We start from the raw sequence: 13,764 nt of genomic DNA on the forward strand, positions 1-13,764 counted from the left end.
TGCTTGCTTCCTTCCTTAAGAATGGAAATAGCAACCCTTCCACTGAGACCATTTCTGATGAGGCATCAGTGAAGAGTAAATGGATCATCTGAAGGGTCAGCTAAACCCTCTGGTCCTGTATCAGGTCTTTTTGCATTTGGATTTTTTCCTCTTTCTTAACAACATGACTTTCAGATACTGTTAATCTGCTATAGATGGATTGATTTAAGCCTGACACTTGTCCAATCACCTCAGTTTTTTTAAGAACACACTGAACTCAAAGCCAAGACATGCCAAGTTTTCAAGTAATAGTTCTTTGGGAGTTCTTTTTTTATACCTCATATTCTTTAATTTGTGGCGGTTTAAGAAACATGAACCAGTTTGTGTTTTGTTTTTTTCTTTGACAGACTGCTTACAACAAAACAATAGAGTTGTTTTGTGTGGAGACACAACACTGGTTCATCTCTTCAGTTAAATGCTTGAATGGCTCATAGATCAGTGACGTAGCCATCATTAAAACTGCTAAATGTTATATCAAAACATTGAAAATCATGCGTGTGGCTGCTTAAATATTTTGCAGCAATTTTTGTGACCAACCTCGAGAAAAGTTAGTTTTGCTTTTGAGGGTTTTTTCCCCCCAACCGTTAATGTTCAGTTGCAGTCTTCAACGTATGATGGGGAAAATCCAGATTAACACACAGAGATTAGAGGTTGCCTGGAAAGACCCTAGCACATCAAAGAGGAGCTCCAGACTGCCTCTGTGGGGCAAACCAGCCAGTAATGACTTCATCTCCATCCGACTCGCCACCATGTACAACTCCTTACCATTACAACAAGATGGAGTGTTACATAAAAAGAGAGGTTCTGTTTTAATTAACATCAATATTCATGTAACGGCCATAAAGCCAGCCCACATTCCATTTCAAGCTCTTAACATTAATGCATATTTTAATACATTATCATTGCCACCATCATAATTCTTATTATGATAACTGTAATAATTAGATTTATGGCAGAATTATGGTTTTCTTCCCCGAAGGCACATATTTTGTAGCAAACCCAATTTGTCCCGAGTGTAAAACGCTCTCAGTGCTTCCCCTTCAAAATACTGAGCAGACACTGATAAAGATAAACACACAAACACCCTAGTGTGTCTGCTGCTGTGCCTGTAAAACACTCAATCTGAATTGCATATCCGCCTTGCCACCGAGCTTGTCATAAGCTGTATTAAGAAAAATGGTCACACGGTTTGACATAAATTGGAAAATGACATTTGGAAAATGGGCACTGCTGTGGAAATTAGAGATATTAAAATTATAAATCAGTGTCTGGAAGTACAGAGGGGTGTGGTGGCTTGCTTTTTCCCTTTTTCAGTTTGGCTCTCTCTCTGTCTTTATCTTTTGCTCTATTTCTCTCTCTTTTTTCCTTCTATCGCACACTTTGTCTTTTGCACTTTCTCTGGAGGCAGTGTAGGGTCAGAGCCCAGAAGTAAAAGTGGTTTTAAATGCAGCCACACACGAGGCTACACCGCAGGGACAATCCCACCCTCTCATCTGGCTCTAAAAGTGGAGGATATTGTGTGTGTGTGTATTTGTGTGTGACGCGTTTGTGTGTCTGTTGGAGCCATATCTCATCAGTTTATTGCTCGGCTCTTTTGCTGTAACCTGCTAATGGATCATCTCTGAGGTGTGATATGTATTATGCAAAAGTTAGGTGTGCTGACACCTTTAAAAACAGACAGCTTCAATTCCCCGCACGCCTCACCTCTGCTCCCTCTCTCCTGTCTGTGTTGTTGTGCAGAAGGAGGCAAAAGAGGCAGAACAAAGACGAGATTTCTGAGCTACAGGTGGAGCTAGACGGGCCAAAGATACTGCTGGAGGATGAGAGGCAAGTGGTGCAAAGAAAGGTCGCTGGCCCTCCTATTGACCGAAAGCACACTCATATGTGAATACACATACACTCGCGTGACTGTTTTCCTCAGTAGAGAGCAAAGGCTTTGCCACTATGTACAAGTGCTCATGTGTACCTTTACCCTCAGTTAATTATTTCTTTTGGTTGATCTTTAATAGGAAAGCTAGAAAAAGGCTAGGAGTGCTATGGACCTTCAAGCCTTAACCCAAAGACCTCCTCCTTTTGAGAACATAATAGTATTTCTGCTTTAAGAGGAACTGCAGCTGTGTCACCTATAAGCCAGTGGTCGGAGGCTCTTTTCATCAGTGGTACATTCAGAAACATTTAAGCTTTGCATCCTTGAAGGTCGGATGTTGCATTCAGACGTACATTGTTGGACTTTGGTCTAAAATAATCTCCGCTGTCAAGGATGTGAAAGATAGGAAGTCGCCCATTTAACAGCAAACTATTCTTCAGACCTCCATTATGTTTCGCCAACAACATCTGACAGGGTGCTTCACTCCTTCCAGCATGAAATTTAACTTGATTTGAAATGTCAGGTCAGTATTATATATTCTCTCGTGTTAAAACTCTGTGTCTGCGGTCAGCCCAGCCTTATTTTCCTAAAACAGTAGGCTCTTTAATGTCAGGAATGAACTGGTGGATAATGTTCATTAGCCCCTGGCTGCTCTGTATTACAGAGATGGACATATTTGCGCTGAGCTTTATCTCAGCACTCCATCCTCCACACCCAGCTTGTCTGTACTCTCCCACCACACAGCACAGTGTCATTGTAAATATTTTAGCACTTTATTTGCTTTGAATTTTGTTTGCAGTCTTGATCCTATTATTAAAATATTAAAAGAGGGCACCCTAGAGGATGTCAAGTCGTGAGAAGAGGCACTTGATTTTTGTGGAGTAAGGTGCCTTTCACTTTTGTTAAGAGGAGAGAGTATGTTCGAAGGAATGGTGTCCCTGCCTTGACACTTATTCAATGCAGAAAAACCTTGGTAAAAAATTAATTGTTGAAAAGGCTCAAAGTATGCCACTAGGTTCTGATAATGATGAGCCTTGATCTCTCACATAATAAAATAAATTAATAGAAAATTTGCATATATCTTTTGCTGTGTTTGACCCAGCTTTGTGTCAAATGCTTGAAGGGCAATGTCTGGCCCTTAGATTACAAACATTAAGAAACACCTGCGCACAGACACACACTGAATGACTCTGTGACTCTGATACTTCCAAAGAAGTCCGTTTCTGGAGTCGGAGGTGACTGATCTTGCCGAGAGCTTTACACTCAAGTCACCTCAGTAGGTTTTAACATCGATAGAGGAAATTTTCAGGAATTTCACCTTTGTTTTTTGGCATGATTGAGGTAAAAAAAAAAAAAAACCTAATCGTCCCTATTAAGATAAGTGAGCTAGATCTGAGCTGACCTTACAAAGGTGATGATAAGTAGGATTGTCTGTTATGTATGGAAAGGAATGAAGGCTTATTACATATCTAACTGTGATAGCACAGCTAAGGGCAGGAATGGTGTAGGAGTTCTTCAGGCCCCACGCTAGATCACCACGTGTGAAGTGCATAACTGGAGGCAAGTGTTGAGCCCTGGGATGATGTGTTTTTACAACACAGTCTTGCCGTGCTTTGGGATGGCAATAAACCACGGCCTTCAAAGCACAGCCAAGCGCCACTTACTGCTGAGTGCTTCTCTGGTGGTTGGACGAGATTACTCTCAAAACAAAGTGTGGACAGGTTGATTAATAGAAGGGTCTGCAGAGGTGTGTGCCGTAGTATATTTTCACACCCAGCAAACACTCGTTCATTTCATTCGCATGGACTTTTATGGGCTGATCCTGTCACTGTGTGAGTTTGTCACTTCATAAACCCCCCCCCTCTCTGACTGTCTTTTAGTGAAAACTTATCAGACCTGTTACAGACGTGTTGTTTTAATGTCGCGGCAGCACACTGTGACGTGAGGGCAGCACAGTTCACAGACTATGGACGAATTCATGTTTTCAGGTTTTTTAGCCCAACTTGCTAGATTGTGAAAGATGATTATGAACTAAATACGGAGGAAGCTGCAGGATTAAAAAAATATCTCTTGCATTGACTTGTGTCTGCAAGAACCTAAACCTTGTGACCCTGACTGTAGGACATGTTAGTGACAGAGATGAAGACTGTGAGAGAAAGAGACAAAAAGGAGATAACAACAGGGCAGAACCTTCAGTCTGGATGAGATGGGTATTGTGGTAATGCAATAACGATGAGCAGACTCAGGGTGATTGCAGTCGTGGGGTGGAGGGAGGAGAGCTTGTGGCAGCGTGCCGTGCGGTCACCCCTTCATCACATCAGATCACAGGGTTGTAATTAACTTCAGCAACGCTTCAGCCTGCAATCAGCAGAACCATGGAGAAAATTAGATTTTTTTTTTCCCCCTCCGTGGTATTCAAAAGTGTGGTGTTAAAATGCATATTAGCCCTGTGTTTTTAATTAACAGTTTGTGCTTAGGAAGCATGTTAACAGTATCCCTTAATGAGCTTTATAGAAACGAGCCACACAGAGGACAAAGGCCATCCTCCCACCGTGTTTGCTGATGTGCTGTTCTTTATTCTAACGCATTAAGATTGGTAATCTTTGTTTAAATCCTCATTCAAGACCGCTTTCATGTGATTCGCACCTTTGCCACTTTTTCTGTTGAGTAGGACATTAGCAGAATGAGCCAGAATTGATCTGGACTTAGTTTACTGAGTGCATTAGTTGGACACTAACTATTCACTTAGTTTATATCCTGACATTATTCGCTATTTATTTATTTTTATTTTTTTATGTACACATGAAACTGCTTGTAACTTTGACAAACTTAACAGAGTTATTAGGAAACTCTGGACATACCCATATGAAATATATAGCAAAAAAGGTAATCGCAAGGTCAGCTGACTTGTTTTTTCCTTGTGCTCGAAGGCCACAAGTTGCATCCATGAGCTTCCTAAAGCAGTTAAGTGTAGCTTGCTGTAAGATATTTCTGTCAGACTGATATTTCCAGGGTCTCCAAAAAAACCTGCCAAAACTGGTGTTTATTATCTCACAGTAGTTTTGCGCCATCTGACTTTCTTTCAAAAAAGTGATTAATCGCCTTTGTGCCAACAACAACACGGTGGTTTTAAGCCAAATATTTTTATTCATAATCCAGGACTTTGCTACAACCTGTGTCATGCTGCTGCAACTCTGTGTTTTGAATGATTTATCATTCTATAACCCTTGCCTCAGTCTGTTCTTATTACCAGACCTGCTTATGGCATCTGTGCATTGGGTTCTCATTCCATATCTCACATCGGCTTTTTATAGCACGCACAGATTTGTTGTGCTCTCCGGTGAGTGAGTGTGACGCTGCTTGGATTCGGTCGGAAATGCCTTTACAAACGAGGCTTTTTCCAACCAAGAATAGAACCATTACGCTAGAAATCACCATCTTTCAGTTCAGATCCTCTGATGCAATGTTGCTCACGGAATTGAATTCACATATAAATCAATTCTGTGTTGTTCTAGACGATCTCTGTCAGTAACTAAAAATGGCTTCTTTGTTTTTTAATGTCCAAATATTTCAGTAACTGTTCAGGATTAGAATTCACCTTGTCACCATTTATGTTGGAATACTTTGAATTTTTTCCCTCTTTCTTAGTACTTGGAAGAATTCTTTTATTTCTTTCGACAGCTTTCTGGAATCTTGGAGAACCTATCAACGGCTGCCAGTTTTTTTTTTTATTTATTTCTTTATTCCAGCCTGCAGCTGATTGGTCAGTTGTTTGTTTTCCACAGTGTCCTTGTGTGTTATAAATGGGACCGGCCTGTCACTTCAATGCTGAGAAGATGTTTTGAGTTCCATGAAAGATTTTTATTTATATAATTTTGCTTAAAGCAGAGCGGTGAATAATGCATCTCAACCTGCTACATGTACTGTTTTTATCATTAGCATGCAGCCCAAGTTATCTCCGGAATACTTATGAGTACTGGTGAAATGTTTGTGATGTTATTTATTTATGTTGCTCCTTTCAATTATTCATTTGTTTATTTATTCATGGAAGAACTAACTGAAATTGGAAAATTCATTTTTGCTGAAGGGCACTTGGCCCCACTCTATCCCTGCCCTACACAAAGGGAAAGGAGGGGCTTGCAGATCAGGCTTGTTAGTAATTGCTTTATGTGGTGTTTCCTTGGACTCAACAGAGGAAGTCATTTTCATGCAAGCAGACAGAAAAAGACAGAAAGGAAGTGAGACAAGTAGGTGGAAGCTAAAAGATGAAAAGAGCGTCAGAAACACAAGAGAAGGAGAACGTTTTTTTCCCAAACGGAGCTTGTTCAGACAGCTGAGGTAATGTAACATACACAGTGATAGGTGAAGAAATCACATTTCATGAACACCCTGACAAGACTCCACAGGTTGGATCCGAGTCTGAGGTTCAGATAGAGAAAGAACATAATAGGCCATGTTTGCCTTTGGTTGTATTCGTGCCTTCACGCTCTCCTGGCCTCTCAGTATTATTGTGTGCTCACTGTGTTTTCTTTAATTATATGGAGTGGGATTTTGTTCAATTTCACAGTTGCACAAACATGCAGCAATTATTCCTGATAAGTGATAACGAATCACTGAACATTAAATAAGTGTGTTCTTGTGTGCGGGCAAGCAGGCACGCATGTTTGTGCCTCTGCACCACGGACTTGAGCTCCATGTCACAAACTGCTCATGGACATAGAATTCCAATTAGCGTTAAATATAACAAGAGCAACTGTTCTGCATGGGTGTGTCACTGTGCATCCATAATCCCATCCATAATCATATTCACTGATCACTTGTTTGTTTTGGCAGCACTGTGGCCTTGAGTCATTTGTTTGTGTGTTTGGATGGCAGTGCAAACAGTGTAGTAGGAGTTTTCACTGAACATGTTAATCCTGCAAATGGGAACTGGACAGAAACTGGAGAAGCTCCACCAGGAAGGTATTGTAGTCTCTTTCTGGTAAAACTTAATATGACCTTCTTGGTCTTTAGTGTAACAGGTGGTTTATATCTTGTTACATTCATAAAACCTACCTCCTCCAGACTTGACCTGATACCATATCATGGGTTAACAATGGTTGAAGCAGTGTTATGACATTAACATGTCTGTGTTTGTCATATATTCTTGAAAGCTTGAAAAAAAGAAGGCAACTTAGCTACTTCAGGCTTGTGAAAACATTTCACCTCTAATCCAAGCTTCAGTTCTAAAAAAATTGTTGGAGAGTCCCAGGTATTTCACCTGTAGTGAAGGTTGTCCCATTTGGAGTTGGTCCTGAGGGTTGTTGCCTCACTGTTGATCAGTGAGTCATCACATAAGCCCTGGTGTGAAAAAAGGTGTAGGGCTTTACCATCACCGGGGGTTGAGGGTGAAACCACTGTGAGACCTCGCCTCAACCTAGCACGGGACCTATTCAGTCACCTGAGGCAAGGTGTGAGCGGGAGCTGAAGTGCCTGGGAAGGGATCTCAAAGCTCTTCTATGTTGCGCCGTGTGTTTGCGGAGTGGCTGTTTGGTTTCTCCCATATAGAAATCTGAACACTCCTCACTTCACTTCACTGCATACGCAGTTGTTTGATGGGAAGTGAAACATTTTCACAAACCTGAAGAAGTCGAGTTGCCTTCTTTTTTTCAAGCTCTCAATATTAGAATGTACGGTTGCCTATTGAAGCACATCACTGGTGTTTATTGATGATGTGAGGAATTCTGAAGTGTACAGGGCTATGCTGTCTCCTCTGATTCAGCCAAGTCCTGAAAAAACTGACTATATGGAGCTTTAGCGTGCAAATGGATAATGACACAAAAGCATTTCTCAGCAATAGAGTGTTTTTTGTTATTAAATATAAAGCGTAGGGCAGAGAGACGCCAAAACCAAGCACGAATTAAAGGCAGCTGCAGTAAAGGCCTAGCAGAGCGAAAGAGGAAATGCACAGTTTGGTGACTTTCATGGGCTCTAGACTTCAGGGAGTTGTTGATTGCCAAAAGATTTCACCCAAAAGCATATTTAAAAATCACGTTACTTTGTCTAATTATTTTTGAACCTCTGAAAATGGAGGACTGTCTAAAAACAGCTGCAAACAGTTAACACAATATTTTGTTAAAACTGCAACTTTTGTGTTAAATCACATCTTGATAGGTTGATTGGAAACTCTACGGCTTGGCACAGAAGCATAGCATTCGTTGTGACGCAGCATAATTAGAAATACAAAATATTGCATTTTCAGTTCATAATGCGTTACAATGTTCAAATAACATTTGAACATTGTCCTCTGCAAAACAGCGTACAACTTTTCCGTTTTCATTTTATTATGGTCAAAGAAAGTCAATACAAGTATGTGAAAATGTGAAAAAAACAGACTGTTGTTTTTAAAGTTTTATTCCAACAACACATACATATGTGGAATAATTAAACTATGGAATTACATTGTCTTTTTCATACTTACTCTCACCGTTTTTGATAGTTTCATACACATTTTTATAACACTTTCTTTATTACACTTCAACCATCTGAAAGAAATGCTGATTGTAAAAAATTAAAAGTAAAAAATTGTCTTGTAGAGAAATACATTGAGTTAAAAGATGAGGTGAAATGATCTTAATTGTCTAAATAATTATGTGTGTGTGTATGGACGATTCACCATCTTTGGGTGCACATACACATATGATCCACTGTTAGTGTGAAAAGTATAGCCAGATACTAACAATTCTTTTCAAATTACCAAATGTAGAAAAAATGTGCCATCTAGCCAAGGCAAGATTTACCATATGGCCTTAGTGTAATGATTAGTGTTAAGGATGCAGAAGGAGTGGACGGCACGAGGCTGGTCGGGTGTGTCACAGTCTTTTCTCCAAGGTGTCAGCAAACTAACTACAACCATGGAATGACAATTTGTATCATTTAATTAGAGCACGCTTCTTTTAGCACAGTTCATTTATTTTAATAATGTTTATACACCTTGATTGTTTCACAATATAGTTTTTTTTAATTAGCTCGGATTGATTAAATTGCATTGATTCAGTATCCTTATTAAAATAACCCCCTGCCGCTCTCCTTCCTTGTTTTTCATAATTAATGGTACGACGCGGGGCTTTGACAGCGCTGCATATTTTTATAATCAAGAATTATTTATTGTGGTGGCTGTCAAACACCAGCACTCTGACAGGCATTTTAAGAGTTTGCAGAGGTGTGGCGGTGCCGTGCGTGGTCACAGAAGTAAACAACAGTGACATAAACCGCCAGAGGATGAGGAATTAAGTTCATGACACGTGTTTTCTTTTGTCTGAGCTCAGATTAAACCTACACTCACCACCTCACCTATTCATCTGGCCCTCACCTTGGCTGATAGGCCAGCTGCATGTTAAATACAGGCCTGCACACATGCAGACACACGAGTGCATACGTGTGCCTGCTTGTATGAGATCTCATTCCAAACCCTGGGCTCTTTTTAATTTTGATTGATGACTCTGTTTATCTTTGAACCCCCCCCCCCTTCACTACCTCGTCAGTCAGCAGCCTTACTCCATCCACATTTTAGACCCTCTACTCATCACACCCCTAGTATGAAAATGATATTAGAAACAAAATGAGATTTGAAATTTTGTGTTAGACAAGCAGCTTGATGAAAGGGTTTCATAGCCGGGCTTAATCCATGGAAATTTTATGCTAATAATACTGCCGGCCAAGCAATCTAGTTGAAAATTAATCAGGGGGCTGGATAGAGGAGAGGAGAGGAGAAGAGGTTGCTCCACATAAACACCCCCTCCTCCTCACCCTCATTCCCTCTCTCCACTTCTGAATCTCATCAGAAATAGCCATGGGGTGTTGTCTTTGTGATGAGGTAGGGAGAGAAATAGGGAGTCAGAAAATTACACTGCAGCTTAGTACTGATTGATGCAGTAATGTTTGCAGTAATGTATGCAGCCATGCAGCGAGCCACCTTATTATGGATTAGACCTCTTCCCTTTTCCAGCAGTCGCGTCCTGCATTACAGAGGACACGCACACAGCTTCAGAAACACCTTCATACACACACACCTCTCTTTAGCCGCATCTGTTCTGCTTTTATTATTCTGTTTATCCTGTTCAGCCCACGGTGGTGACTTTTTTTTTTTTGCATGTATCATTGTCTTTGTGTCTAAACGGTGATTCAGCCTCAGTCCGTTTGTTCTTTCCCCTGTCTCGTCGCACTTTCATGAACAAACATACACACATCTTCACTCGTTGCCTCCCTGTATTTATTCCTCTTTCTCGCTAAACCCTAGGAGTCATCATTAGAGTGAGTCGCTAATGAAGTCATTATCAAATTTCGCCTGTTTAAAACAACACAATTAGTACCAACGCCTTAATGATGTTTGCAAGTTAAATGCAAACTAATCGCTTTTTTTCTCCCCATTTCTCTGTCTCATTTCCTCTCTCCTGGCTTGCTGCTCAGTTGGAATAAAGAGAGTAAATGAATCACTGAAGTGTTTCATGGATGTGGGTGTGTTTGTGGGCGCATTTTTTCTCGACCGTGTTACAAGTCTGTGTGATTTATTATTTTTACCCCGAGAGACATCTGTTACACCATTCCTTATTTTTGTAATGCATCATCAGCCAGAGGAAAAAAAATATTATCCAGTCTGGGATATTGTACTCTGGAGTCTAATAATCTAATGTACACTAGAGCCGGTGTCATTAAAGTGGCAACAGAGCTGTAGGAAGATGGTAGGTACACATCTGTCTCTCTCTGAAACCCCACTGGTGCTTGCATTCTATCCCACCAGCTGCACCAGTGCAAAACACACACATACAGGAGTACAGCACACACTCACACATGCTGTCCCATAGGTTTTTCTGTTGGAGCTGTGATGATCCTACCAGCAGGAGGCAGAAAGGAGAAACACACAGTGAGCTACAAGCATCTTAGACACATTTCTGCAATAAGAAGCCCATGGTAGCACAGCTCTATTTATTTGTGGCAAGCACAGAGAAGCCCTTTTCCATGGTGTGTTCAAGGTGGGGCAGTTGCACCTACATCTGCTGGTCTGTGTGAAAGGTGAAGAGCTAGAATGGAGCAAAAATGTTGTTTCACTTTGGTGCCAGCAGAGCCAACCTAGAGATAGATGCTGTGTTACGTCTCGATTCTGGCATGTCAGCGCGCCACCTGAAAGCACACGCTGGAGTGACAATGTAAACAAGCAAAGTTGTCTTAATGGTGGGGTGCGTTATAGTAGCGATCTCTCTGTGAATGGGACTGCAAAGACTAACCGATAGCTAGGTGACTGTTACAGGCAGATAAACAGACTGCAAGCATTAAAGTTTCTGTTCGGCACAGAGTAATATGTGGCCCTGACAAACCTAAGGATAGACTTGTCTTTTTTCAGCAGCCTGTAAGCCAGTTAAAGTTGACCTCTGTGCTCCTCTCTCTCTCAGATAGAAAAGCCATATGCGGGCTCTAGAGAAAGACATGAGACACAGATGCTAAACAGTTCCCTGGAGCTCCAAAAGCTCTACAAGTGCCAGTCTTGCATGTGTGAAAGTATCCTTTTGTTCTCAAGGACCCAGTGATACACCATAATACCCAGAGTGCATCTGCAATGTGCCTCCAGGTATGAGATTAGCTTTCCGCTTTCATAAATGGCACATTGAACAATAAAAATAAGGAGTTAAAAATACTACCATTCCCAGTAAGTTACCAGTTGAATTCCTGTCTAAAAACAAAAGGTGGAATTCCAGGTCTTAAAAATTAGTGTTTAGACGTGATCTGGTCATTTCATGAATGCTTGTAATTTTGATAAAAAGGTTACTGCTCATTAATTGGGCTGAAGGGAAGGAACGGTGTGTTTGTAAGCAACAGTATAATGAACAGAAGCTGTGTGTAAAGGCAGATGTTTGAGGTGGCATTTGGCACCTTTCTGGAGATGATGCAGTTAGGTCTGTAACCACCTGGACAATTAGAAAATATTTGTAATTTTGCCTCTGCAGTGGATTTTAAATCAAATAATCAAGATGTGATTGAAGTACAGACTTTCAGCTTTATTTCAAAGGATACAACAAAAGCAACAAAAGCATTGCATGAACATTTTGGGAATTACAGACATTTGTAAATATATTAATCCATTTTCAGGAGCGCAAAAGTAATTGGACAAAAGAATATCAGTTTAATTAAAAGATTCTTTCTTGGATACAAATCATTTGAAGTCAGTGACTTCTCAAAGTCTGTAAGCCATGGACATCACCAAGTGTCCCTTAAAATCCCCTGCCACGCAGCCAACTTTGTTGCAGCCAACTTCAGTTGCTTCTCATTTTTGTAGGTCTGACTTCAGAATTCACTTGCTACTTGTTTCAGCACATACATCATCAATAAACTCCATTGACCCAATCATAAATGGCCATGACATGACCTCCAGCAGGTTTGACAGATGTGGTAAGCTTTGGATCAGGGGCAGTTTTTCCCCTCATCCATTCTTTTCATATTGATATGACATCATCACAAAATGTAACTTACAGTACAGTGTTATTGTAATTTTAAGCATTTAGTTATATGCTGAGTATTGCAATAACATATTGAGATATATTCTGATGTCATCAGCTGCAAAGCATATCCCCAAAGGTGAGTTTTGTCTGTCTGTTTTATCCGAAAGGATGAAGTTCTCGGTCAGTTCCTCTCACTTCAGTCATTTTTATTGCTGCTAAAGGTTGCTAAGCAGTCAGTCTGAACAAAGCTGTCATTAAAAGCTGTCATGTATGTTTGTTATGCACCTGACAGACTGATCTGTTTATTTTACGAATGAGTCCATCCTAAATTAACACAAACATGTGGAACACTGTTATGGGTATTTTCAGCAACAGGCAGCAGTCACCAGTCCTCTGAGATAATGAGCTGTTTATAGTCATATGAATCCAAACAGTGTGATGTCCATGCTTTGTGTTACTTCCTTGGCTTAACTTTATGTTACTGTCTAACATTGGTGCAAAAGAATGGTGTTCATCTTCGTAATATTCCTAGTTTTACTTTGGTACAACACTCCTTGTAAATCCCATGTGTCATATCCGTCTCTGTTGTTCCTTTTTTGGTTAAAAATTCCAAACTAAGTCCATATGTTTGATTTAAACGTGGACAGCTTTTTTATTTCAAAATTTCTTTATCAAGTGCCTCTGTCTTGCATGAATTTTATTATTCTACTACTAAAAGATTGGGCGGCACGGTGGTTAGCACTGTTGCCGCACAGCAAGAAGGTCCTGAGTTCAATTCCGCCATCAGGCATTTGCATGTTCTCCCCGTGTTTGCGTGGGTTCCCTCCGGGTACTCCAGCTTCCTCCCACCGTCCAAAGACATGCAGCTTGTGGGGATAAGTTAATTGATTACCGTAATCCAAATTGCCCATAGGTGTGAATGCGCAAGTGAATGTGAGCGTGAATGGTTGTCTGTCTCTGTGTGTTAGCCCCGCAACAGACTGGCGACCTGTCAAGGGTGTACCCCGCCTCTCGCCCTATGACAGCTGGGATAGGCTCCAGCACCCCCTGCAACCCTGAAAAGGATAAGCGGATGGGTGGATAGATGGATACTACTAAAAGATGTAATTTGCAATTTATGTAAGAAATTATTTACAATTAGTGTCCCTGTATTGATATAATATTGCTACATTGATACTACATTGTATCAACTTTTCTTTCTTCCTCCTGCCTTCCATCCCTATTAGTCAGGTTCTTTTCGATGTTTTCATTGTATCTCTGTAGACCTTGACAATGTGATGCCTACCTCTGCTAGTGTTCTTGACTTGGTTAGATGTTGTGAAGTTTTCTTAACCATGGAAATAATTCTATGATCAGCTGCTTTAGTTGTCTTCTGTGGTCTTTCAT

At 40.6% G+C, this 13,764-nt stretch overlaps 1 long non-coding RNA gene across 10 annotated transcripts in view; it reads left to right on the top strand.

Moving 5' to 3' along the window:
• LOC146393732 (uncharacterized) overlaps nt 1-13,764 on the top strand; it is a 115,052-nt gene that overhangs the window by 80,138 nt on the left and 21,150 nt on the right. Inside the window, exon 8 of one of the 10 annotated variants that reach the window (XR_014800687.1) lies at nt 1,780-2,512. The exons of the other annotated variants lie outside the window; for them this stretch is intronic. This is a non-coding gene — a long non-coding RNA (uncharacterized LOC146393732). Of the gene's footprint in view, nt 1-1,779; nt 2,513-13,764 lie in introns of those variants that run through there. 10 annotated transcript variants of the gene reach the window in all.

The sequence above is a fragment of the Perissodus microlepis genome, chromosome 1 (assembly GCF_051167445.1).
Source record: "Perissodus microlepis isolate ML-2025 ecotype Zambia chromosome 1, ASM5116744v1, whole genome shotgun sequence".
NCBI classification, from domain to species: Eukaryota; Metazoa; Chordata; class Actinopteri; order Cichliformes; family Cichlidae; genus Perissodus; species Perissodus microlepis.